The sequence below is a fragment of the Haliotis asinina genome, chromosome 6 (assembly GCF_037392515.1).
Source record: "Haliotis asinina isolate JCU_RB_2024 chromosome 6, JCU_Hal_asi_v2, whole genome shotgun sequence".
Taxonomy (NCBI): domain Eukaryota; kingdom Metazoa; phylum Mollusca; class Gastropoda; order Lepetellida; family Haliotidae; genus Haliotis; species Haliotis asinina.
In genome coordinates, this window is record NC_090285.1 from 42,427,743 (window position 1) to 42,454,163 (window position 26,421).

Genomic DNA, 26,421 nt, shown 5'->3' on the forward strand with positions numbered 1-26,421 from the left:
AACCCACTGAAAATGCGAGGATGCTGTTTGATCGCAATGTCCCTTCCCCACTACCCCGTGTGTATATGTAGCCGAAGTTTGCCTGTAAGCGTTGTCTACGGCCATACCACGTTGAAAACACCGGTTCTCGTCCGATCACCGAAGTTAAGCAGCGTCGGGCCCGGATAGTACTTGGATGGGTGACCGCCTGGGAACACCGGGTGCAGTAGACATTTTCATTTTCTCCTTTTTTATGTATATTTTTTTTTATTTGTTTGTATTTCCACCACAAGGTGCATGTGTATCATTGACATCGGAAAGTCATGATACATTCTATTTCGTTTTGAATGGGCAAACTCCTGCATGCCTGAATATGCTTGTGAACGATTTGTTCTTACACACTTACATACCGAGGACTTTTCAGTTATACTTCTCACCATTTTCCCCCGTCAGTTCACTCGACTACTCATCATCTACTCTGAAGGCATGTATGTTTCATTCGCCACATGAAAGTGTCACTGTACTCCGACAATCAAACATGTCATTTACGATCTTACTTTCGTATATTAAAGGCTGCTTATGTCACATCACAATGTTGTTTGTATCAGGTCTCAGCGCACAACTCTTTGCCTATGCAGATGAGATAATAAGGAAAAGGTAAATCGCATTGAACGCCTGCTATAGGATTCACTGGTTTGCTGTAGGAAAATTACTTTCAAATCTGTGACAGCAAGCCCACAGTGATTCCCTGCTTTCTAAACACACATGGCATGACGATGCGGCTGGGTGGTGAATCAGTCAGCTATTTTATGTTTGCAGTTCTAGCTAGGTCACGCAGACGTACTTTACATGTATTAGACAGTATTTCCGTACCTTTACTTTGACACATAACAGCAGTGTTGCAAGCATTGGGGCGAATGTCAAACGCACACGCCTCACACGACCAAGGGTGCACAACTCTTGTCGCCCTAGTCCTGCATAGGCGATGGATGTCAACGTGCTTGTGGAGCTACATGTACACACATAAAAGGAAATCTGTATTGACGATATCTGATATCATCAACACTTTACATGATACATATACAATTTGCATTCTTTGCTTCACATCTTGCTTTGTTTATGTTAAACTTTTGTAGTCTTTGCGTTTATTTTCCTTTGTTTATTTTAGGGTCGGGTATCTGGCTTGAGTGTAATGTGTATGTGGGGTTATGTATTTTGATGGGGCTGGATCTAAGTGAAACAAAACAAGACACACCGGCCTTTAGATGGGGTAGGGTTTGGAACGCCCTCTATCATATCAATGTAGGAACATACTTATCAAATCCTTCTTTGCTCAATGCTGTATATGCTTTTGCTCAATGTATATGGTTTTACCGACACCTACCTTGGGCAACGGTTTCTTTGCCTCACCTTTACGGTTAAGGCTCATTTTGTAATTATGATCAGTCTAAGCCATCATTCACACTATACCTGCTATCGCTGACACGCATTCTTTGTTATTTCTATGCTGCTGAAATAAATGGCATTGTTTTGTTATCAGTGTTTTCAAGTTTTCTTTTGGGGTATTTGGATGGCCCTGAAAAGGGCCTTTGGACCACAGAAATGTGGAGCGAAGGCGAGACAAAGAGACCTTAGGCCTTCTTTGGCTTGGTGGCCTTCTTCTTGGGGGTCTTGACCTTCTTGGGTTTGGCAGCTGCCTTCTTAGGGGTCTTTGCCTTCTTGGGCTTGGCTGCAGCTTTCACCTTCTTTGGTGACTTGGCGGCCTTCTTAGCGGCTGTCTTTGGCTTCTTGGCAGCAACTGGCTTCTTGACTTTCTTGGGAGATTTGGCAGCCTTCTTTGGCTTGGCAGCAGGCTTAGCCTTCTTGGGTTTTTCGGCTTTCTTCACCTCGCCAAGACGGAAGGACCCAGCAGCTCCAGTTCCCTTTGATTGCTTCAGTGCACCATTCTTGACTCCATTTTTCAAAGCAACCTTGACGCGAGCATTGATGGCGACCTGGTTGTCACCAACTTTGTAGTTGGCCAGGATGTATTTCAGTATAGCCTGTCGGGAAGAGCCACCCCTCTCCTTCAAGGATGAAATAGCTTTCTTGATCATATCCACATAGGTGGGATGTGCGGCAACCTTCTTCGGCTTGGCAGCAGCTTTCTTCTTGGGAGTCTTGACAGCAGCGGGGGCAGCAGCAACATCAGCCATAGTGGTAGGTTTGAGTGCAGAAAGTCACGTCAGCTACAAACGGAGCACGGAGAGCGAATGCCTCTCCCCGACAGCCAGCCCGGGTGATACTACAGAGGCGCGGACGTCGGAGGAGACACCCTGCATGTTGTGGCTGCTAGCTGCTAGCTCGGGAGCGTGTGTGCTTTCTCGTGCATTTGTATCCGAATAATCACTTCTTAATCGAGGAAAGTTTCTATTTGAACTTCATGACTGGATGCAAAAATCATTTGGCTACATGTCTGTTACAATAACAACACTCACAGGTGAATGGTGAAGCCACACGGGCTATTTTCAGTGAAGCCATCGAGGCAAAAATGTAGACATCGTTCGTTTCAAAAGTACATTTCGAGGCTCTAGACTCAAATTCAATCATTTCAAATGTTGTATGTCGTTTCTCAAGATATCTAACTATGAAGGTAAACCCCAACATAACTCATTACTGCCTCTCAGACGCTAAAACAAGCACCCAAACAAAGGCAATGAAGCACGTTTATCTGACAAGTTCGCCATTTTGCGAGAGAAAAAATTCGACACTGTTACTGAACACATGATCTGGGGCACTACATTTACTGTTGAAATTTGCTTTTTGCCTCATAAGTAAGTAGCTAGGATGTTTCTTTCAATGAAACGGTGTTCCAAGACGCGAATCTCGGCACACAAACGGGGCGCGAACCCCAGTATGTAGAGTAAGATGGACATCTATTATACAAGACGCTGTACAGAACGATACCAGCAGTCGATCGTCACAGATTAACTATTTTTGCCTGCCACGACTAACCCGACTTTCTTGACATCACGACAGTATGGGCCGTCATCGTTTTCATATTAATTTTATTCGAAAAACAACATAGGCTGCATGCACGATCTCTATTGGGCGGGCGAAAACTGGATGTTTGGGGCGAGGGGGCGGGCGAAGTAGTGTGTCCTTTCTCGCAGCAGATGCGCACAGAAACAGCGTTCATATGTATCACAAGTACCAAATACTTGCCAGATACTGTAAAGATAACACTCCAACATGAAAACACATGATTGTGTAAACCCACTGAAAATGCGAGGATGCTGTTTGATCGCAATGTCCCTTCCCCACTACCCCGTGTGTATATGTAGCCGAAGTTTGCCTGTGAGCGTTGTCTACGGCCATACCACGTTGAAAACACCGGTTCTCGTCCGATCACCGAAGTTAAGCAGCGTCGGGCCCGGATAGTACTTGGATGGGTGACCGCCTGGGAACACCGGGTGCAGTAGACATTTTCATTTTCTCCTTTTTTATGTATATTTTTTTTTATTTGTTTGTATTTCCACCACAAGGTGCATGTGTATCATTGACATCGGAAAGTCATGATACATTCTATTTCGTTTTGAATGGGCAAACTCCTGCATGCCTGAATATGCTTGTGAACGATTTGTTCTTACACACTTACATACCGAGGACTTTTCAGTTATACTTCTCACCATTTTCCCCCGTCAGTTCACTCGACTACTCATCATCTACTCTGAAGGCATGTATGTTTCATTCGCCACATGAAAGTGTCACTGTACTCCGACAATCAAACATGTCATTTACGATCTTACTTTCGTATATTAAAGGCTGCTTATGTCACATCACAATGTTGTTTGTATCAGGTCTCAGCGCACAACTCTTTGCCTATGCAGATGAGATAATAAGGAAAAGGTAAATCGCATTGAACGCCTGCTATAGGATTCACTGGTTTGCTGTAGGAAAATTACTTTCAAATCTGTGACAGCAAGCCCACAGTGATTCCCTGCTTTCTAAACACACATGGCATGACGATGCGGCTGGGTGGTGAATCAGTCAGCTATTTTATGTTTGCAGTTCTAGCTAGGTCACGCAGACGTACTTTACATGTATTAGACAGTATTTCCGTACCTTTACTTTGACACATAACAGCAGTGTTGCAAGCATTGGGGCGAATGTCAAACGCACACGCCTCACACGACCAAGGGTGCACAACTCTTGTCGCCCTAGTCCTGCATAGGCGAGGTGTGTGTCGGTAAAACACCCGGTGGATGTCAACGTGCTTGTGGAGCTACATGTACACACATAAAAGGAAATCTGTATTGACGATATCTGATATCATCAACACTTTACATGATACATATACAATTTGCATTCTTTGCTTCACATCTTGCTTTGTTTATGTTAAACTTTTGTAGTCTTTGCGTTTATTTTCCTTTGTTTATTTTAGGGTCGGGTATCTGGCTTGAGTGTAATGTGTATGTGGGGTTATGTATTTTGATGGGGCTGGATCTAAGTGAAACAAAACAAGACACACCGGCCTTTAGATGGGGTAGGGTTTGGAACGCCCTCTATCATATCAATGTAGGAACATACTTATCAAATCCTTCTTTGCTCAATGCTGTATATGCTTTTGCTCAATGTATATGGTTTTACCGACACCTACCTTGGGCAACGGTTTCTTTGCCTCACCTTTACGGTTAAGGCTCATTTTGTAATTATGATCAGTCTAAGCCATCATTCACACTATACCTGCTATCGCTGACACGCATTCTTTGTTATTTCTATGCTGCTGAAATAAATGGCATTGTTTTGTTATCAGTGTTTTCAAGTTTTCTTTTGGGGTATTTGGATGGCCCTGAAAAGGGCCTTTGGACCACAGAAATGTGGAGCGAAGGCGAGACAAAGAGACCTTAGGCCTTCTTTGGCTTGGTGGCCTTCTTCTTGGGGGTCTTGACCTTCTTGGGTTTGGCAGCTGCCTTCTTAGGGGTCTTTGCCTTCTTGGGCTTGGCTGCAGCTTTCACCTTCTTTGGTGACTTGGCGGCCTTCTTAGCGGCTGTCTTTGGCTTCTTGGCAGCAACTGGCTTCTTGACTTTCTTGGGAGATTTGGCAGCCTTCTTTGGCTTGGCAGCAGGCTTAGCCTTCTTGGGTTTTTCGGCTTTCTTCACCTCGCCAAGACGGAAGGACCCAGCAGCTCCAGTTCCCTTTGATTGCTTCAGTGCACCATTCTTGACTCCATTTTTCAAAGCAACCTTGACGCGAGCATTGATGGCGACCTGGTTGTCACCAACTTTGTAGTTGGCCAGGATGTATTTCAGTATAGCCTGTCGGGAAGAGCCACCCCTCTCCTTCAAGGATGAAATAGCTTTCTTGATCATATCCACATAGGTGGGATGTGCGGCAACCTTCTTCGGCTTGGCAGCAGCTTTCTTCTTGGGAGTCTTGACAGCAGCGGGGGCAGCAGCAACATCAGCCATAGTGGTAGGTTTGAGTGCAGAAAGTCACGTCAGCTACAAACGGAGCACGGAGAGCGAATGCCTCTCCCCGACAGCCAGCCCGGGTGATACTACAGAGGCGCGGACGTCGGAGGAGACACCCTGCATGTTGTGGCTGCTAGCTGCTAGCTCGGGAGCGTGTGTGCTTTCTCGTGCATTTGTATCCGAATAATCACTTCTTAATCGAGGAAAGTTTCTATTTGAACTTCATGACTGGATGCAAAAATCATTTGGCTACATGTCTGTTACAATAACAACACTCACAGGTGAATGGTGAAGCCACACGGGCTATTTTCAGTGAAGCCATCGAGGCAAAAATGTAGACATCGTTCGTTTCAAAAGTACATTTCGAGGCTCTAGACTCAAATTCAATCATTTCAAATGTTGTATGTCGTTTCTCAAGATATCTAACTATGAAGGTAAACCCCAACATAACTCATTACTGCCTCTCAGACGCTAAAACAAGCACCCAAACAAAGGCAATGAAGCACGTTTATCTGACAAGTTCGCCATTTTGCGAGAGAAAACATTCGACACTGTTACTGAACACATGATCTGGGGCACTACATTTACTGTTGAAATTTGCTTTTTGCCTCATAAGTAAGTAGCTAGGATGTTTCTTTCAATGAAACGGTGTTCCAAGACGCGAATCTCGGCACACAAACGGGGCGCGAACCCCAGTATGTAGAGTAAGATGGACATCTATTATACAAGACGCTGTACAGAACGATACCAGCAGTCGATCGTCACAGATTAACTATTTTTGCCTGCCACGACTAACCCGACTTTCTTGACATCACGACAGTATGGGCCGTCATCGTTTTCATATTAATTTTATTCGAAAAACAACATAGGCTGCATGCACGATCTCTATTGGGCGGGCGAAAACTGGATGTTTGGGGCGAGGGGGCGGGCGAAGTAGTGTGTCCTTTCTCGCAGCAGATGCGCACAGAAACAGCGTTCATATGTATCACAAGTACCAAATACTTGCCAGATACTGTAAAGATAACACTCCAACATGAAAACACATGATTGTGTAAACCCACTGAAAATGCGAGGATGCTGTTTGATCGCAATGTCCCTTCCCCACTACCCCGTGTGTATATGTAGCCGAAGTTTGCCTGTAAGCGTTGTCTACGGCCATACCACGTTGAAAACACCGGTTCTCGTCCGATCACCGAAGTTAAGCAGCGTCGGGCCCGGATAGTACTTGGATGGGTGACCGCCTGGGAACACCGGGTGCAGTAGACATTTTCATTTTCTCCTTTTTTATGTATATTTTTTTTTATTTGTTTGTATTTCCACCACAAGGTGCATGTGTATCATTGACATCGGAAAGTCATGATACATTCTATTTCGTTTTGAATGGGCAAACTCCTGCATGCCTGAATATGCTTGTGAACGATTTGTTCTTACACACTTACATACCGAGGACTTTTCAGTTATACTTCTCACCATTTTCCCCCGTCAGTTCACTCGACTACTCATCATCTACTCTGAAGGCATGTATGTTTCATTCGCCACATGAAAGTGTCACTGTACTCCGACAATCAAACATGTCATTTACGATCTTACTTTCGTATATTAAAGGCTGCTTATGTCACATCACAATGTTGTTTGTATCAGGTCTCAGCGCACAACTCTTTGCCTATGCAGATGAGATAATAAGGAAAAGGTAAATCGCATTGAACGCCTGCTATAGGATTCACTGGTTTGCTGTAGGAAAATTACTTTCAAATCTGTGACAGCAAGCCCACAGTGATTCCCTGCTTTCTAAACACACATGGCATGACGATGCGGCTGGGTGGTGAATCAGTCAGCTATTTTATGTTTGCAGTTCTAGTTAGGTCACGCAGACGTACTTTACATGTATTAGACAGTATTTCCGTACCTTTACTTTGACACATAACAGCAGTGTTGCAAGCATTGGGGCGAATGTCAAACGCACACGCCTCACACGACCAAGGGTGCACAACTCTTGTCGCCCTAGTCCTGCATAGGCGATGGATGTCAACGTGCTTGTGGAGCTACATGTACACACATAAAAGGAAATCTGTATTGACGATATCTGATATCATCAACACTTTACATGATACATATACAATTTGCATTCTTTGCTTCACATCTTGCTTTGTTTATGTTAAACTTTTGTAGTCTTTGCGTTTATTTTCCTTTGTTTATTTTAGGGTCGGGTATCTGGCTTGAGTGTAATGTGTATGTGGGGTTATGTATTTTGATGGGGCTGGATCTAAGTGAAACAAAACAAGACACACCGGCCTTTAGATGGGGTAGGGTTTGGAACGCCCTCTATCATATCAATGTAGGAACATACTTATCAAATCCTTCTTTGCTCAATGCTGTATATGCTTTTGCTCAATGTATATGGTTTTACCGACACCTACCTTGGGCAACGGTTTCTTTGCCTCACCTTTACGGTTAAGGCTCATTTTGTAATTATGATCAGTCTAAGCCATCATTCACACTATACCTGCTATCGCTGACACGCATTCTTTGTTATTTCTATGCTGCTGAAATAAATGGCATTGTTTTGTTATCAGTGTTTTCAAGTTTTCTTTTGGGGTATTTGGATGGCCCTGAAAAGGGCCTTTGGACCACAGAAATGTGGAGCGAAGGCGAGACAAAGAGACCTTAGGCCTTCTTTGGCTTGGTGGCCTTCTTCTTGGGGGTCTTGACCTTCTTGGGTTTGGCAGCTGCCTTCTTAGGGGTCTTTGCCTTCTTGGGCTTGGCTGCAGCTTTCACCTTCTTTGGTGACTTGGCGGCCTTCTTAGCGGCTGTCTTTGGCTTCTTGGCAGCAACTGGCTTCTTGACTTTCTTGGGAGATTTGGCAGCCTTCTTTGGCTTGGCAGCAGGCTTAGCCTTCTTGGGTTTTTCGGCTTTCTTCACCTCGCCAAGACGGAAGGACCCAGCAGCTCCAGTTCCCTTTGATTGCTTCAGTGCACCATTCTTGACTCCATTTTTCAAAGCAACCTTGACGCGAGCATTGATGGCGACCTGGTTGTCACCAACTTTGTAGTTGGCCAGGATGTATTTCAGTATAGCCTGTCGGGAAGAGCCACCCCTCTCCTTCAAGGATGAAATAGCTTTCTTGATCATATCCACATAGGTGGGATGTGCGGCAACCTTCTTCGGCTTGGCAGCAGCTTTCTTCTTGGGAGTCTTGACAGCAGCGGGGGCAGCAGCAACATCAGCCATAGTGGTAGGTTTGAGTGCAGAAAGTCACGTCAGCTACAAACGGAGCACGGAGAGCGAATGCCTCTCCCCGACAGCCAGCCCGGGTGATACTACAGAGGCGCGGACGTCGGAGGAGACACCCTGCATGTTGTGGCTGCTAGCTGCTAGCTCGGGAGCGTGTGTGCTTTCTCGTGCATTTGTATCCGAATAATCACTTCTTAATCGAGGAAAGTTTCTATTTGAACTTCATGACTGGATGCAAAAATCATTTGGCTACATGTCTGTTACAATAACAACACTCACAGGTGAATGGTGAAGCCACACGGGCTATTTTCAGTGAAGCCATCGAGGCAAAAATGTAGACATCGTTCGTTTCAAAAGTACATTTCGAGGCTCTAGACTCAAATTCAATCATTTCAAATGTTGTATGTCGTTTCTCAAGATATCTAACTATGAAGGTAAACCCCAACATAACTCATTACTGCCTCTCAGACGCTAAAACAAGCACCCAAACAAAGGCAATGAAGCACGTTTATCTGACAAGTTCGCCATTTTGCGAGAGAAAACATTCGACACTGTTACTGAACACATGATCTGGGGCACTACATTTACTGTTGAAATTTGCTTTTTGCCTCATAAGTAAGTAGCTAGGATGTTTCTTTCAATGAAACGGTGTTCCAAGACGCGAATCTCGGCACACAAACGGGGCGCGAACCCCAGTATGTAGAGTAAGATGGACATCTATTATACAAGACGCTGTACAGAACGATACCAGCAGTCGATCGTCACAGATTAACTATTTTTGCCTGCCACGACTAACCCGACTTTCTTGACATCACGACAGTATGGGCCGTCATCGTTTTCATATTAATTTTATTCGAAAAACAACATAGGCTGCATGCACGATCTCTATTGGGCGGGCGAAAACTGGATGTTTGGGGCGAGGGGGCGGGCGAAGTAGTGTGTCCTTTCTCGCAGCAGATGCGCACAGAAACAGCGTTCATATGTATCACAAGTACCAAATACTTGCCAGATACTGTAAAGATAACACTCCAACATGAAAACACATGATTGTGTAAACCCACTGAAAATGCGAGGATGCTGTTTGATCGCAATGTCCCTTCCCCACTACCCCGTGTGTATATGTAGCCGAAGTTTGCCTGTAAGCGTTGTCTACGGCCATACCACGTTGAAAACACCGGTTCTCGTCCGATCACCGAAGTTAAGCAGCGTCGGGCCCGGATAGTACTTGGATGGGTGACCGCCTGGGAACACCGGGTGCAGTAGACATTTTCATTTTCTCCTTTTTTATGTATATTTTTTTTAATTTGTTTGTATTTCCACCACAAGGTGCATGTGTATCATTGACATCGGAAAGTCATGATACATTCTATTTCGTTTTGAATGGGCAAACTCCTGCATGCCTGAATATGCTTGTGAACGATTTGTTCTTACACACTTACATACCGAGGACTTTTCAGTTATACTTCTCACCATTTTCCCCCGTCAGTTCACTCGACTACTCATCATCTACTCTGAAGGCATGTATGTTTCATTCGCCACATGAAAGTGTCACTGTACTCCGACAATCAAACATGTCATTTACGATCTTACTTTCGTATATTAAAGGCTGCTTATGTCACATCACAATGTTGTTTGTATCAGGTCTCAGCGCACAACTCTTTGCCTATGCAGATGAGATAATAAGGAAAAGGTAAATCGCATTGAACGCCTGCTATAGGATTCACTGGTTTGCTGTAGGAAAATTACTTTCAAATCTGTGACAGCAAGCCCACAGTGATTCCCTGCTTTCTAAACACACATGGCATGACGATGCGGCTGGGTGGTGAATCAGTCAGCTATTTTATGTTTGCAGTTCTAGCTAGGTCACGCAGACGTACTTTACATGTATTAGACAGTATTTCCGTACCTTTACTTTGACACATAACAGCAGTGTTGCAAGCATTGGGGCGAATGTCAAACGCACACGCCTCACACGACCAAGGGTGCACAACTCTTGTCGCCCTAGTCCTGCATAGGCGATGGATGTCAACGTGCTTGTGGAGCTACATGTACACACATAAAAGGAAATCTGTATTGACGATATCTGATATCATCAACACTTTACATGATACATATACAATTTGCATTCTTTGCTTCACATCTTGCTTTGTTTATGTTAAACTTTTGTAGTCTTTGCGTTTATTTTCCTTTGTTTATTTTAGGGTCGGGTATCTGGCTTGAGTGTAATGTGTATGTGGGGTTATGTATTTTGATGGGGCTGGATCTAAGTGAAACAAAACAAGACACACCGGCCTTTAGATGGGGTAGGGTTTGGAACGCCCTCTATCATATCAATGTAGGAACATACTTATCAAATCCTTCTTTGCTCAATGCTGTATATGCTTTTGCTCAATGTATATGGTTTTACCGACACCTACCTTGGGCAACGGTTTCTTTGCCTCACCTTTACGGTTAAGGCTCATTTTGTAATTATGATCAGTCTAAGCCATCATTCACACTATACCTGCTATCGCTGACACGCATTCTTTGTTATTTCTATGCTGCTGAAATAAATGGCATTGTTTTGTTATCAGTGTTTTCAAGTTTTCTTTTGGGGTATTTGGATGGCCCTGAAAAGGGCCTTTGGACCACAGAAATGTGGAGCGAAGGCGAGACAAAGAGACCTTAGGCCTTCTTTGGCTTGGTGGCCTTCTTCTTGGGGGTCTTGACCTTCTTGGGTTTGGCAGCTGCCTTCTTAGGGGTCTTTGCCTTCTTGGGCTTGGCTGCAGCTTTCACCTTCTTTGGTGACTTGGCGGCCTTCTTAGCGGCTGTCTTTGGCTTCTTGGCAGCAACTGGCTTCTTGACTTTCTTGGGAGATTTGGCAGCCTTCTTTGGCTTGGCAGCAGGCTTAGCCTTCTTGGGTTTTTCGGCTTTCTTCACCTCGCCAAGACGGAAGGACCCAGCAGCTCCAGTTCCCTTTGATTGCTTCAGTGCACCATTCTTGACTCCATTTTTCAAAGCAACCTTGACGCGAGCATTGATGGCGACCTGGTTGTCACCAACTTTGTAGTTGGCCAGGATGTATTTCAGTATAGCCTGTCGGGAAGAGCCACCCCTCTCCTTCAAGGATGAAATAGCTTTCTTGATCATATCCACATAGGTGGGATGTGCGGCAACCTTCTTCGGCTTGGCAGCAGCTTTCTTCTTGGGAGTCTTGACAGCAGCGGGGGCAGCAGCAACATCAGCCATAGTGGTAGGTTTGAGTGCAGAAAGTCACGTCAGCTACAAACGGAGCACGGAGAGCGAATGCCTCTCCCCGTTCGTTCGTTAGTTTAGTGCTTTTGAGGTCGCCTTCGCCGGTTGGCATGTCGGCAGACCTATCCCTCCTTGGGATGCGTGGGGTGTCCCTCTTTGGGACGCATGGTTGCGGACGTGGTTGTGGCTGCCAAGGGCTGGGGGTGTCCCACTTTGGGACGCATGGGCCGTTGCTGGTGTCGGTGCTTGATGGGGGAGTGGGGTACACAGTGGCCTGTGTAATGGGTTTTTTTTTTTTTTTTTTTTTTTTTTTTTTTTTTTTTTTCGTACGGGAGTAGACACGGCCACTCCCCTCGCTATTTGCTGGGGAGTAGACACGGCTACTCCCCGACTTCACCCTGGGAGTGGGCACGGCCATTCCCCTCGCTATCTACTGGGGAGTAGGCACGGCTACTCTCCGACTTGACCCTGGGAGTGGGCACGGCCACTCCCCTCGCTATCTGTTGGGGAGTAGACACGGCCACTCCCCGACTTCATCCTGGGAATGGGCACGGCCACTCCCCTCGCTATATGTTGGGGAGTAGACACGGCCACTCCCCGACTTCATCCTGGGAGTGGGCACGGCCACTCCTCTGGCTATCTGCTGGGGAGTAGACACGGCCACTCTCCGGCTTGACCCTGAGAGCGGGCACGGCCACTCCCTTAGCTCTCTGCCGGGGAGTGGACGCAGCCACTCCCTCCCATACCTGCTTCTGGAGCGGATATGGCCTCTCCATTGTGGTTACCTATGCTTACCTTGTTCTGTTTTTGTCCCTCCTTGGGACGCATGTGGTTGTTAATTGCCGACACACGTGCAATGGTCCCAGACTATGGTGGGGAGTTTCAAACCATGGTGCGGTTGGGTTGAGACCTTGGGGATGGGAGCTTGGGTGCAATAATATCCCTGTGTCTGTAACAAACCGGAGGACTGGCTGATTGATATCATTTCTCTATATATACTGACATAGTTCACTGTCCAGAAGAAAGTTTGCTAGTGGCTTATACATTGAATGGTGCTCCGTGTGAGCCAGCAACTGCTTTGCTGTCAACGTATCTAGTTTGGTTTCTTCTTTAAGTGTCTGCCTGATCGTGTCAAATCGTAGGCAGTCCAGCATGATATGAGGGACGGTGGCCTTGGTGTGGCATGTTTGACAGTCTTTGTATGAGGTTTTGGTGGTACCTAGCCTCAGGCGTGTGATCATAATATCCACTCGCCTGTTTTGTGAGGGGCCTGGTAGCTTCCCTTTCACACTGGGGCGGAGTTGATGTAACCATCTGCCTTTGTCTGAGGTGTCCCATAGCCTCTGCCACTTGCTAGTGATTGAATTCTGGATCATACTTCGGATTTCGCTTTTTGAATAGGGATGTTCCAGTGACACATTCAATTCTAGCGCCTGTCTGGCTAGTTTGTCCGCTCTCTCATTGCCGGGTATACCAACGTGAGATGGTATCCAGCACAGCGTGACCTCCTTCTCATTTTCCTGTCTTAGTTTCTGAATGAGAACCAGGATCTCATGGATGGTGTCGGGTCTACTACTGGAGTGCTTGGTTGCCAGTGACTGTATTGCACTGAGTGAGTCTGAGAGGATAACCACTCTTTTCTCATGTAGGTTGCGACAATACCTAAGTGCATGGTGTATGGCTTCCAGCTCTGCAGTGTAGACCGATTGACCGTCCGGCAGGCGTGCCGAGATTGTGTGGTTGGAGGTGGCTGTGTGGATGAGGATACCGTAGGCGGTTCTGTTTCTCACGGGATCTTTTGATCCGTCAGTATATATGTGCGCCGAGTCCTCGTAAACCGTGTCAATCCTACTGAGCGCTCTGACACGTAGTAGCATTGGATTCTCACTTTTAGGCGGTTCATTTGTGAGAGTGGTGTCGACATTTGGAGACCGGAGTCTCCATGGAGGACATTGCACTGTCATTGGTTGGGTTGGAGGTTCTACCTGGTCGCATCCATGCTCTCGCCTTAGCTGGATGACCCTGAGCCCACCTGGCGTTGTGTTGGGTCTCTTTTTAAGCCACGCTTTGGTTCTACCAGAGTAGAGTTTCTCCTCCCACAACCTAGTGACGAGTGGATTGGAGCAGCGACTCCAATAGTTCAATGTCAGTTTCTCTCGCCTGAGATGGAGTGGTAGCTCCCCAGTTTCCACTAATAGGGCCTGGTGGGAGGTACAGGTCGCCGCGCCTGTGACCAGTTTAAGAGCTTGGTATTGAATGTTTTCAAGCCGGCTCAGAGCCGATTGGGAAGCACTGTGGTAGGCTTCGCACCCATAGTCTATTTTACTCCTGATTAGGGACTTATAGAGGGTCAGGAGTGTTTCACTATTCGCTCCCCATGAGCTGCCGGATACAGCTCTCATAGCGCTGAGGTCCTTCTGACAACTCTGGGTGATATTGTCTATATGTTTGGCCCAGGTGAGATGTTGATCGAAGGTTACCCCGAGAAACTTGGCTGATTTCTCAAATTTGACCTCTTTGCCCTTGAGTTTTAGACAGGGTGTGTGGCTTACACGGCAACCCTTACGCTTGAAAACCACTCCTACTGTTTTCTCAGGCGAGATAGTGAAACCCCATTTGTCGCACCATTTTTCCACCCCATCGAGAGCTTCCCTGAGTTGAGCCTGGATCTTGGATAGCTCTCGATGTCTGACCCATACAGCCCCGTCATCGGCGAACTTAGAGGTGTTGGTGTAACTGTCCCGTGGGACGTGTTCAAATAGGTCGTCAATCATGATATTGAATAGCGTGGGACTGATAATGCTTCCTTGCGGTGTGCCATTATCTAACCTGTGTCGCTCAGACAGGTGGTCCCCGAGGAGGACTGATATCGACCTTTCTTGCAAGAAACTTTGAACATAATTTGCCATTTTCCCTCGTACACCAACATTCTCTAGTTTAAGGAGGAGTCCATCGTGCCATACCATGTCAAATGCTTTGCTGAAGTCTAGGAAGACAGCAGCTAGGTACTCTTTCTTGACTTGGGCTAATCTTATATCACTTTCCAGTCGGAAAATGTGGTCAAGACATGAGCGGTTTGATCTAAACCCGCTTTGGTCATGAGATAGGTGTCCGTTTGTTTCAAGGTGATGCTTTAGGCGTATATTCACCATTGCCTCCATACTCTTGCACAGATTTGATGTTAGGGATATTGGGCGATATGAGTTGGCGGACGCCTTCTCCTTTCCTGGTTTGAGCAGAGGTATGACTGCCGCATGTTTCCATGCTGCAGGTACCTCCCCCCTATCCCATATCAGATTGTACAATTGTACGACGACTTTGGCTACGCTGTCAGGCAACCTTTTTAGCATCTCATAGCTGACCATGTCCTCTCCGGGACTAGTACCTTTTTTGTGGTGTATGGCAGTTCTGAACTCCTCCACACTGAAGCATTGATTATAGGCATGCTGTTCGCCTGGGGGCTGTTTGGGCCGTTGCGGTGGCTTCTCTGACTTTGTAAACTCTTCAGAGAAGTTGTTGCTGCTACTGACAGAGGCAAAGTGGGTGGCTAAGATACTGGCTTTTTCCGGTATGGAAGTAGCCCCTGTTATCTTGGGATTGCAAGCGGACTTGCGTTTCCCTCTGATAGCATGTATCTTTTGCCAGACCTGTTTACTGTTTGTTTTGTGGTTGAGCGATCCACAGAACTTTTGCCATGAGTCAGCTCTGGCCTGATCAATGAGATCTTTAACTTTTTTCCTGGCTTCTCGGACTTGTCCTACGGCAGATTTGTCCCTTTGTAACCTGTTTAGAGCCTTTTTCCTAATGCGTCTAGCTTTGGCTATTTCCTCATTCCACCATGGGACGGCACGGGAGCCGTGTTTTGGCTGGGTGAGAGGTATTGAAGCCCGGGCCGCTTTGTATATAGCTGACGTTAGGTTGAGGCTGAAGGTTTCGATATCATCAGAGATGATTTCAGACGGGTCCAATTTATTGCATTCCGTACTGAATAGGGACCAATCTGCTTTGGAGAAGTTCCACCGCTCTCTAGGATTTATGTGGTGGTCGCATAGAGGAGGTGTGCCAAGGTGTGTGATGCACGGATAGTGATCACTTCCCATACTGTCATCATGGACCTGCCATTGGCAATCGTGGGCTAGGTCGTTTGTGGCAATAGCAAGATCTAGGCCTGTCCATCCGCCCCTGATGGGACAATGTCTAGTTGGAGAGCCGTCATTCAGAATTATGAGTCCTCGTGACTCCACCCAGTCCTCCACCATCCTGCCGAAGCAGTCTGAGTGTTTGGCTCCTTCGTCCCACAGCGGGCTGTGGGCGTTGAAGTCGCCGAGGATTAGGCCTGAATGCCCGACCAGGTCCATGAGTTTGTTAAGCTCGTGGATGTTGGTGGGTTCGGCAGTCCTGTGATAGACATTTGCGATTTTGATTTCTTTGCTATTTGCCAACGTGACTGAGATGACTTGGGTTTCAAGGCTTCCCACCTCTGATACGACCATACTGGATGTACAATTGTCGGCGACAAAAGTAACCAGTCCACCACCTGTCCGCCCCGTTCTATCTTTGCGGTATTGTATGAAGCCAGGCATGTTAAAGTTTGTTCTCTTCCCCAGTTTCGCTTCTTGAATTAGAATAACGTGGGGTGTCAGTGCCTTTTGCTGAACTAGGGCTTTGAGTTCGTGGCCGTTTGACCTCAGGCCGTTGGCATTCCATTGCAGTATTTTTAGGTACATGATGACAGTATTTGCCCAAGCTTTTTAATTGAGATTGTTAATCTGCTGTTTGAGATAGGTTGCAGATTGCCCGTAGGACAGCAGTTTGGTGGCCAGTTCCCATAGAATAATGAGATTTGACCCCTCATTGCTGTCCTGTCGTGTGCCTAGTTTGAGTAAGGCGGCACAAACGAATTCAACCAGTGTGTCTGGGATTGTCTGGTTGTGGGCTGCTTGGGTGCTGTCTGTACCTGGTCCAGCATGCCTAACGCCGTTTTGTGTGGTCTCAACGGTGTTGGGAGCCACTTTTGTTTGGCCTTTTTTGCCCCGTTTGCCTCTTGGCCTTCTCCGCTTGGGTTTGGTTTTACCCTCACCCTTGACACTGGTTGCCGCAGTGTCGTTTCGATTCTGTGGCTTGGCGGTTGACTTATCCTCATTTCCCGCCTTACCGCTTCCCTTAGCCGCTTGTGCGTGCTTTTTTTGTAAAGTCTCCGTGTTTAGACTTTTTCTTTTAGTCTGCCTGCTCCTGCAGAAGTTCGAGAGGGCTGAGTGCCCTTGAACTTTGCAGTTCCTGCAATAGGGTGAGCAGTTGCCCTTGCAGACACTCTCTGGCTTGGAGCATGTCCTGCATTTTGCCTCGCTGCGACAATTTGCTTTCACATGTCCATAGCAGAGGCACTTCACGCACTGCTTGGGTCGCTTGAGGTAGGGTAGTGTTGCCACTACCTTACCTGCCACTCTGATCGTGTCTGGCACCTGTGTGCCTATTATGGTGAGTATTACTACTCTGGTGTTTTGCCCTTGGCTTTTAATCCTATACATGTCGCTGATAATAGGATCGCGCTGGGTTGGGTCGATTAGCTGCTGGTCGCTAATCTTCTTGTCTAGATGCACCGCGCATCTGGCGTGAGAGACCCACCCTGGCACTTTCCATATTACCGTTTCGCCAAGGATTTTGTTGGGGAGGCGTAAGGATTCATTTACGTTGTTGCCGCTGACAACGTATCCCCTGTTTGCTTTATTTATTTTGTGGATGGAGATGGACTTGCTAAGCTCCTCCTTAAGGGCTTGGGCTGTGACCCTGCTGGTGAGGGTGAGGTTGTAGTCTTTACAGTAGACTAGCCTCTCCCACGCCAGCTGTTTTGGAGGGTTAACCTTAGCCGGGGCTTTGGTTTGTTTAGCAGTGTCCTTGGATCTCTTAGAGTTCCTGATCCAAAGCTCATTTATCTGTTCCCTTTCCGACAAGCTGAGCCCGCTGAAACTGATTCCCCCTTCAGGCAATTTCATCGCGGCTTGCGCGTATGAGAAGTTTGCCGTTGCAAACTTTCTCTTTTTAGGGTTCTCAGTTTCTGGGCTGAAGTGCAGCTTTGTCTTCCCGGGACGGAGCTGGGCAAGTTCTCCGTTTTCCAGAGTAGAGCTGTCTCTTATGGGGTTGGGCATTCCCCTCTGAGGGCTGGGCATTCCCTCGGTTTCGGACTCAGAGTCCATTTCTATATTTGGTGGGGTAGTCACGGCTACCCCTATGCGTGTATGTTGGCCCCGAGAGCTGGGCGGGCTCTCGGGCTCGATCCCCGTGGGAGTCGAGTCCTGGCCAGGGGGCGGCATATCCCCATTTAGGCCAGTTGCCTCTCCGGGAGCAGACACGGCTGCTTCCCCCGTTTTGTTGGGAATAGTCACGGCTATTCCCTTTTTGTAACAGCGAGCTCCCCCTCGCTTCTTCTCCCTTCTTTTCTCTCTTTGGGGAGCAGACACGGCCACTCCCCTGCGTTTTGGGGTGGTCACGGCCACTCCCTTCTTATTTGGGGTGGACACGGCCATCCCCTTCCTCTCCTTGCAGGGAGTGTACACGGCCACTCCCTCCTTGTCACCATAGGGAGTGGACACGGCCACTTCCTTTCCTTCACTATTGGGGACGGACACGGCCGTCCCCCTCTTCCTCTCTTTGGGAGTGGACACGGCCACTCCCCCCGTTGCACAAAAGGCAGTGGACACGGCCACTTCCTTAGCCTCACCGTGGGGGACGGACACGGCCGTCCCCCTCTTCCTCTCTTTGGGAGTGGACACGGCCACTCCCCCCGTTACACAAAAGGCAGTGGACACGGCCACTTCCTTAGCCTCACCGTGGGGGACGGACACGGCCGTCCCCCTCTTCCTCTCTTTGGGAGTGGACACGGCCACTCCCCCCGTTACACAAAAGGCAGTGGACACGGCCACTTCCTTAGCCTCACCGTGGGGGACGGACACGGCCGTCCCCCTCTTCCTCTCTTTGGGAGTGGACACGGCCACTCCCTTCGTTACCCCGTAGGGAGCGGACACGGCCGCTCCCTTAGCCTCGCCATTGGGGACGGACACGTCCGTCCCCTTTTCCCTCTCTTTGGGAGTGGACACGGCCACTCCCTTCCTCTCCTTCGCTTTATCATGTTTCCTGCTGTGGACCTGGGCGGTCACTAAGAAGGTGTTCCCTTCCATTTCTGGTCGGGAACAGTCCCTGTGAGATCCTCACAGCGACTTGCCTTCTTGGTTTTTTCCTTCTGCTTTCCTCCGAGGTCCTTCTAGCTTCGCAGCTGAGCTGCAGATGGCCTCTCCCCGACAGCCAGCCCGGGTGATACTACAGAGGCGCGGACGTCGGAGGAGACACCCTGCATGTTGTGGCTGCTAGCTGCTAGCTCGGGAGCGTGTGTGCTTTCTCGTGCATTTGTATCCGAATAATCACTTCTTAATCGAGGAAAGTTTCTATTTGAACTTCATGACTGGATGCAAAAATCATTTGGCTACATGTCTGTTACAATAACAACACTCACAGGTGAATGGTGAAGCCACACGGGCTATTTTCAGTGAAGCCATCGAGGCAAAAATGTAGACATCGTTCGTTTCAAAAGTACATTTCGAGGCTCTAGACTCAAATTCAATCATTTCAAATGTTGTATGTCGTTTCTCAAGATATCTAACTATGAAGGTAAACCCCAACATAACTCATTACTGCCTCTCAGACGCTAAAACAAGCACCCAAACAAAGGCAATGAAGCACGTTTATCTGACAAGTTCGCCATTTTGCGAGAGAAAACATTCGACACTGTTACTGAACACATGATCTGGGGCACTACATTTACTGTTGAAATTTGCTTTTTGCCTCATAAGTAAGTAGCTAGGATGTTTCTTTCAATGAAACGGTGTTCCAAGACGCGAATCTCGGCACACAAACGGGGCGCGAACCCCAGTATGTAGAGTAAGATGGACATCTATTATACAAGACGCTGTACAGAACGATACCAGCAGTCGATCGTCACAGATTAACTATTTTTGCCTGCCACGACTAACCCGACTTTCTTGACATCACGACAGTATGGGCCGTCATCGTTTTCATATTAATTTTATTCGAAAAACAACATAGGCTGCATGCACGATCTCTATTGGGCGGGCGAAAACTGGATGTTTGGGGCGAGGGGGCGGGCGAAGTAGTGTGTCCTTTCTCGCAGCAGATGCGCACAGAAACAGCGTTCATATGTATCACAAGTACCAAATACTTGCCAGATACTGTAAAGATAACACTCCAACATGAAAACACATGATTGTGTAAACCCACTGAAAATGCGAGGATGCTGTTTGATCGCAATGTCCCTTCCCCACTACCCCGTGTGTATATGTAGCCGAAGTTTGCCTGTGAGCGTTGTCTACGGCCATACCACGTTGAAAACACCGGTTCTCGTCCGATCACCGAAGTTAAGCAGCGTCGGGCCCGGATAGTATTTGGATGGGTGACCGCCTGGGAACACCGGGTGCAGTAGACATTTTCATTTTCTCCTTTTTTATGTATATTTTTTTTAATTTGTTTGTATTTCCACCACAAGGTGCATGTGTATCATTGACATCGGAAAGTCATGATACATTCTATTTCGTTTTGAATGGGCAAACTCCTGCATGCCTGAATATGCTTGTGAACGATTTGTTCTTACACACTTACATACCGAGGACTTTTCAGTTATACTTCTCACCATTTTCCCCCGTCAGTTCACTCGACTACTCATCATCTACTCTGAAGGCATGTATGTTTCATTCGCCACATGAAAGTGTCACTGTACTCCGACAATCAAACATGTCATTTACGATCTTACTTTCGTATATCAAAGGCTGCTTATGTCACATCACAATGTTGTTTGTATCAGGTCTCAGCGCACAACTCTTTGCCTATGCAGATGAGATAATAAGGAAAAGGTAAATCGCATTGAACGCCTGCTATAGGATTCACTGGTTTGCTGTAGGAAAATTACTTTCAAATCTGTGACAGCAAGCCCACAGTGATTCCCTGCTTTCTAAACACACATGGCATGACGATGCGGCTGGGTGGTGAATCAGTCAGCTATTTTATGTTTGCAGTTCTAGCTAGGTCACGCAGACGTACTTTACATGTATTAGACAGTATTTCCGTACCTTTACTTTGACACATAACAGCAGTGTTGCAAGCATTTGGGCGAATGTCAAACGCACACGCCTCACACGACCAAGGGTGCACAACTCTTGTCGCCCTAGTCCTGCATAGGCGAGGTGTGTGTCGGTAAAACACCCGGTAGATGTCAACGTGCTTGTGGAGCTACATGTACACACATAAAAGGAAATCTGTATTGACGATATCTGATATCATCAACACTTTACATGATACATATACAATTTGCATTCTTTGCTTCACATCTTGCTTTGTTTATGTTAAACTTTTGTAGTCTTTGCGTTTATTTTCCTTTGTTTATTTTAGGGTCGGGTATCTGGCTTGAGTGTAATGTGTATGTGGGGTTATGTATTTTGATGGGGCTGGATCTAAGTGAAACAAAACAAGACACACCGGCCTTTAGATGGGGTAGGGTTTGGAACGCCCTCTATCATATCAATGTAGGAACATACTTATCAAATCCTTCTTTGCTCAATGCTGTATATGCTTTTGCTCAATGTATATGGTTTTACCGACACCTACCTTGGGCAACGGTTTCTTTGCCTCACCTTTACGGTTAAGGCTCATTTTGTAATTATGATCAGTCTAAGCCATCATTCACACTATACCTGCTATCGCTGACACGCATTCTTTGTTATTTCTATGCTGCTGAAATAAATGGCATTGTTTTGTTATCAGTGTTTTCAAGTTTTCTTTTGGGGTATTTGGATGGCCCTGAAAAGGGCCTTTGGACCACAGAAATGTGGAGCGAAGGCGAGACAAAGAGACCTTAGGCCTTCTTTGGCTTGGTGGCCTTCTTCTTGGGGGTCTTGACCTTCTTGGGTTTGGCAGCTGCCTTCTTAGGGGTCTTTGCCTTCTTGGGCTTGGCTGCAGCTTTCACCTTCTTTGGTGACTTGGCGGCCTTCTTAGCGGCTGTCTTTGGCTTCTTGGCAGCAACTGGCTTCTTGACTTTCTTGGGAGATTTGGCAGCCTTCTTTGGCTTGGCAGCAGGCTTAGCCTTCTTGGGTTTTTCGGCTTTCTTCACCTCGCCAAGACGGAAGGACCCAGCAGCTCCAGTTCCCTTTGATTGCTTCAGTGCACCATTCTTGACTCCATTTTTCAAAGCAACCTTGACGCGAGCATTGATGGCGACCTGGTTGTCACCAACTTTGTAGTTGGCCAGGATGTATTTCAGTATAGCCTGTCGGGAAGAGCCACCCCTCTCCTTCAAGGATGAAATAGCTTTCTTGATCATATCCACATAGGTGGGATGTGCGGCAACCTTCTTCGGCTTGGCAGCAGCTTTCTTCTTGGGAGTCTTGACAGCAGCGGGGGCAGCAGCAACATCAGCCATAGTGGTAGGTTTGAGTGCAGAAAGTCACGTCAGCTACAAACGGAGCACGGAGAGCGAATGCCTCTCCCCGACAGCCAGCCCGGGTGATACTACAGAGGCGCGGACGTCGGAGGAGACACCCTGCATGTTGTGGCTGCTAGCTGCTAGCTCGGGAGCGTGTGTGCTTTCTCGTGCATTTGTATCCGAATAATCACTTCTTAATCGAGGAAAGTTTCTATTTGAACTTCATGACTGGATGCAAAAATCATTTGGCTACATGTCTGTTACAATAACAACACTCACAGGTGAATGGTGAAGCCACACGGGCTATTTTCAGTGAAGCCATCGAGGCAAAAATGTAGACATCGTTCGTTTCAAAAGTACATTTCGAGGCTCTAGACTCAAATTCAATCATTTCAAATGTTGTATGTCGTTTCTCAAGATATCTAACTATGAAGGTAAACCCCAACATAACTCATTACTGCCTCTCAGACGCTAAAACAAGCACCCAAACAAAGGCAATGAAGCACGTTTATCTGACAAGTTCGCCATTTTGCGAGAGAAAACATTCGACACTGTTACTGAACACATGATCTGGGGCACTACATTTACTGTTGAAATTTGCTTTTTGCCTCATAAGTAAGTAGCTAGGATGTTTCTTTCAATGAAACGGTGTTCCAAGACGCGAATCTCGGCACACAAACGGGGCGCGAACCCCAGTATGTAGAGTAAGATGGACATCTATTATACAAGACGCTGTACAGAACGATACCAGCAGTCGATCGTCACAGATTAACTATTTTTGCCTGCCACGACTAACCCGACTTTCTTGACATCACGACAGTATGGGCCGTCATCGTTTTCATATTAATTTTATTCGAAAAACAACATAGGCTGCATGCACGATCTCTATTGGGCGGGCGAAAACTGGATGTTTGGGGCGAGGGGGCGGGCGAAGTAGTGTGTCCTTTCTCGCAGCAGATGCGCACAGAAACAGCGTTCATATGTATCACAAGTACCAAATACTTGCCAGATACTGTAAAGATAACACTCCAACATGAAAACACATGATTGTGTAAACCCACTGAAAATGCGAGGATGCTGTTTGATCGCAATGTCCCTTCCCCACTACCCCGTGTGTATATGTAGCCGAAGTTTGCCTGTGAGCGTTGTCTACGGCCATACCACGTTGAAAACACCGGTTCTCGTCCGATCACCGAAGTTAAGCAGCGTCGGGCCCGGATAGTACTTGGATGGGTGACCGCCTGGGAACACCGGGTGCAGTAGACATTTTCATTTTCTCCTTTTTTATGTATATTTTTTTTAATTTGTTTGTATTTCCACCACAAGGTGCATGTGTATCATTGACATCGGAAAGTCATGATACATTCTATTTCGTTTTGAATGGGCAAACTCCTGCATGCCTGAATATGCTTGTGAACGATTTGTTCTTACACACTTACATACCGAGGACTTTTCAGTTATACTTCTCACCATTTTCCCCCGTCAGTTCACTCGACTACTCATCATCTACTCTGAAGGCATGTATGTTTCATTCGCCACATGAAAGTGTCACTGTACTCCGACAATCAAACATGTCATTTACGATCTTACTTTCGTATATCAAAGGCTGCTTATGTCACATCACAATGTTGTTTGTATCAGGTCTCAGCGCACAACTCTTTGCCTATGCAGATGAGATAATAAGGAAAAGGTAAATCGCATTGAACGCCTGCTATAGGATTCACTGGTTTGCTGTAGGAAAATTACTTTCAAATCTGTGACAGCAAGCCCACAGTGATTCCCTGCTTTCTAAACACACATGGCATGACGATGCGGCTGGGTGGTGAATCAGTCAGCTATTTTATGTTTGCAGTTCTAGCTAGGTCACGCAGACGTACTTTACATGTATTAGACAGTATTTCCGTACCTTTACTTTGACACATAACAGCAGTGTTGCAAGCATTTGGGCGAATGTCAAACGCACACGCCTCACACGACCAAGGGTGCACAACTCTTGTCGCCCTAGTCCTGCATAGGCGAGGTGTGTGTCGGTAAAACACCCGGTAGATGTCAACGTGCTTGTGGAGCTACATGTACACACATAAAAGGAAATCTGTATTGACGATATCTGATATCATCAACACTTTACATGATACATATACAATTTGCATTCTTTGCTTCACATCTTGCTTTGTTTATGTTAAACTTTTGTAGTCTTTGCGTTTATTTTCCTTTGTTTATTTTAGGGTCGGGTATCTGGCTTGAGTGTAATGTGTATGTGGGGTTATGTATTTTGATGGGGCTGGATCTAAGTGAAACAAAACAAGACACACCGGCCTTTAGATGGGGTAGGGTTTGGAACGCCCTCTATCATATCAATGTAGGAACATACTTATCAAATCCTTCTTTGCTCAATGCTGTATATGCTTTTGCTCAATGTATATGGTTTTACCGACACCTACCTTGGGCAACGGTTTCTTTGCCTCACCTTTACGGTTAAGGCTCATTTTGTAATTATGATCAGTCTAAGCCATCATTCACACTATACCTGCTATCGCTGACACGCATTCTTTGTTATTTCTATGCTGCTGAAATAAATGGCATTGTTTTGTTATCAGTGTTTTCAAGTTTTCTTTTGGGGTATTTGGATGGCCCTGAAAAGGGCCTTTGGACCACAGAAATGTGGAGCGAAGGCGAGACAAAGAGACCTTAGGCCTTCTTTGGCTTGGTGGCCTTCTTCTTGGGGGTCTTGACCTTCTTGGGTTTGGCAGCTGCCTTCTTAGGGGTCTTTGCCTTCTTGGGCTTGGCTGCAGCTTTCACCTTCTTTGGTGACTTGGCGGCCTTCTTAGCGGCTGTCTTTGGCTTCTTGGCAGCAACTGGCTTCTTGACTTTCTTGGGAGATTTGGCAGCCTTCTTTGGCTTGGCAGCAGGCTTAGCCTTCTTGGGTTTTTCGGCTTTCTTCACCTCGCCAAGACGGAAGGACCCAGCAGCTCCAGTTCCCTTTGATTGCTTCAGTGCACCATTCTTGACTCCATTTTTCAAAGCAACCTTGACGCGAGCATTGATGGCGACCTGGTTGTCACCAACTTTGTAGTTGGCCAGGATGTATTTCAGTATAGCCTGTCGGGAAGAGCCACCCCTCTCCTTCAAGGATGAAATAGCTTTCTTGATCATATCCACATAGGTGGGATGTGCGGCAACCTTCTTCGGCTTGGCAGCAGCTTTCTTCTTGGGAGTCTTGACAGCAGCGGGGGCAGCAGCAACATCAGCCATAGTGGTAGGTTTGAGTGCAGAAAGTCACGTCAGCTACAAACGGAGCACGGAGAGCGAATGCCTCTCCCCGACAGCCAGCCCGGGTGATACTACAGAGGCGCGGACGTCGGAGGAGACACCCTGCATGTTGTGGCTGCTAGCTGCTAGCTCGGGAGCGTGTGTGCTTTCTCGTGCATTTGTATCCGAATAATCACTTCTTAATCGAGGAAAGTTTCTATTTGAACTTCATGACTGGATGCAAAAATCATTTGGCTACATGTCTGTTACAATAACAACACTCACAGGTGAATGGTGAAGCCACACGGGCTATTTTCAGTGAAGCCATCGAGGCAAAAATGTAGACATCGTTCGTTTCAAAAGTACATTTCGAGGCTCTAGACTCAAATTCAATCATTTCAAATGTTGTATGTCGTTTCTCAAGATATCTAACTATGAAGGTAAACCCCAACATAACTCATTACTGCCTCTCAGACGCTAAAACAAGCACCCAAACAAAGGCAATGAAGCACGTTTATCTGACAAGTTCGCCATTTTGCGAGAGAAAACATTCGACACTGTTACTGAACACATGATCTGGGGCACTACATTTACTGTTGAAATTTGCTTTTTGCCTCATAAGTAAGTAGCTAGGATGTTTCTTTCAATGAAACGGTGTTCCAAGACGCGAATCTCGGCACACAAACGGGGCGCGAACCCCAGTATGTAGAGTAAGATGGACATCTATTATACAAGACGCTGTACAGAACGATACCAGCAGTCGATCGTCACAGATTAACTATTTTTGCCTGC

At 46.8% G+C, this 26,421-nt stretch overlaps 6 non-coding genes across 6 annotated transcripts; all 6 read left to right on the forward strand.

Moving 5' to 3' along the window:
• The first annotated feature begins 93 nt into the window (after positions 1-93).
• Positions 94-212, forward strand: LOC137288395 (5S ribosomal RNA). Its single transcript, XR_010957168.1, has one exon. It is a non-coding gene; the product is annotated as a 5S ribosomal RNA (ribosomal RNA).
• A 3,112-nt stretch (positions 213-3,324) lies between these two features.
• On the forward strand, positions 3,325-3,443 carry LOC137288396 (5S ribosomal RNA). Its single transcript, XR_010957169.1, has one exon. It is a non-coding gene; the product is annotated as a 5S ribosomal RNA (ribosomal RNA).
• Positions 3,444-6,579: 3,136 nt separating this feature from the next.
• On the forward strand, positions 6,580-6,698 carry LOC137288397 (5S ribosomal RNA). Its single transcript, XR_010957170.1, has one exon. It is a non-coding gene; the product is annotated as a 5S ribosomal RNA (ribosomal RNA).
• Positions 6,699-9,810: 3,112 nt separating this feature from the next.
• LOC137288398 (5S ribosomal RNA) lies at positions 9,811-9,929 on the forward strand. The gene has a single exon (XR_010957171.1). It is a non-coding gene; the product is annotated as a 5S ribosomal RNA (ribosomal RNA).
• Positions 9,930-20,272: 10,343 nt separating this feature from the next.
• Positions 20,273-20,391, forward strand: LOC137288321 (5S ribosomal RNA). The gene has a single exon (XR_010957099.1). It is a non-coding gene; the product is annotated as a 5S ribosomal RNA (ribosomal RNA).
• Positions 20,392-23,527: 3,136 nt separating this feature from the next.
• LOC137288399 (5S ribosomal RNA) lies at positions 23,528-23,646 on the forward strand. The gene has a single exon (XR_010957172.1). It is a non-coding gene; the product is annotated as a 5S ribosomal RNA (ribosomal RNA).
• Positions 23,647-26,421: the final 2,775 nt, after the last annotated feature.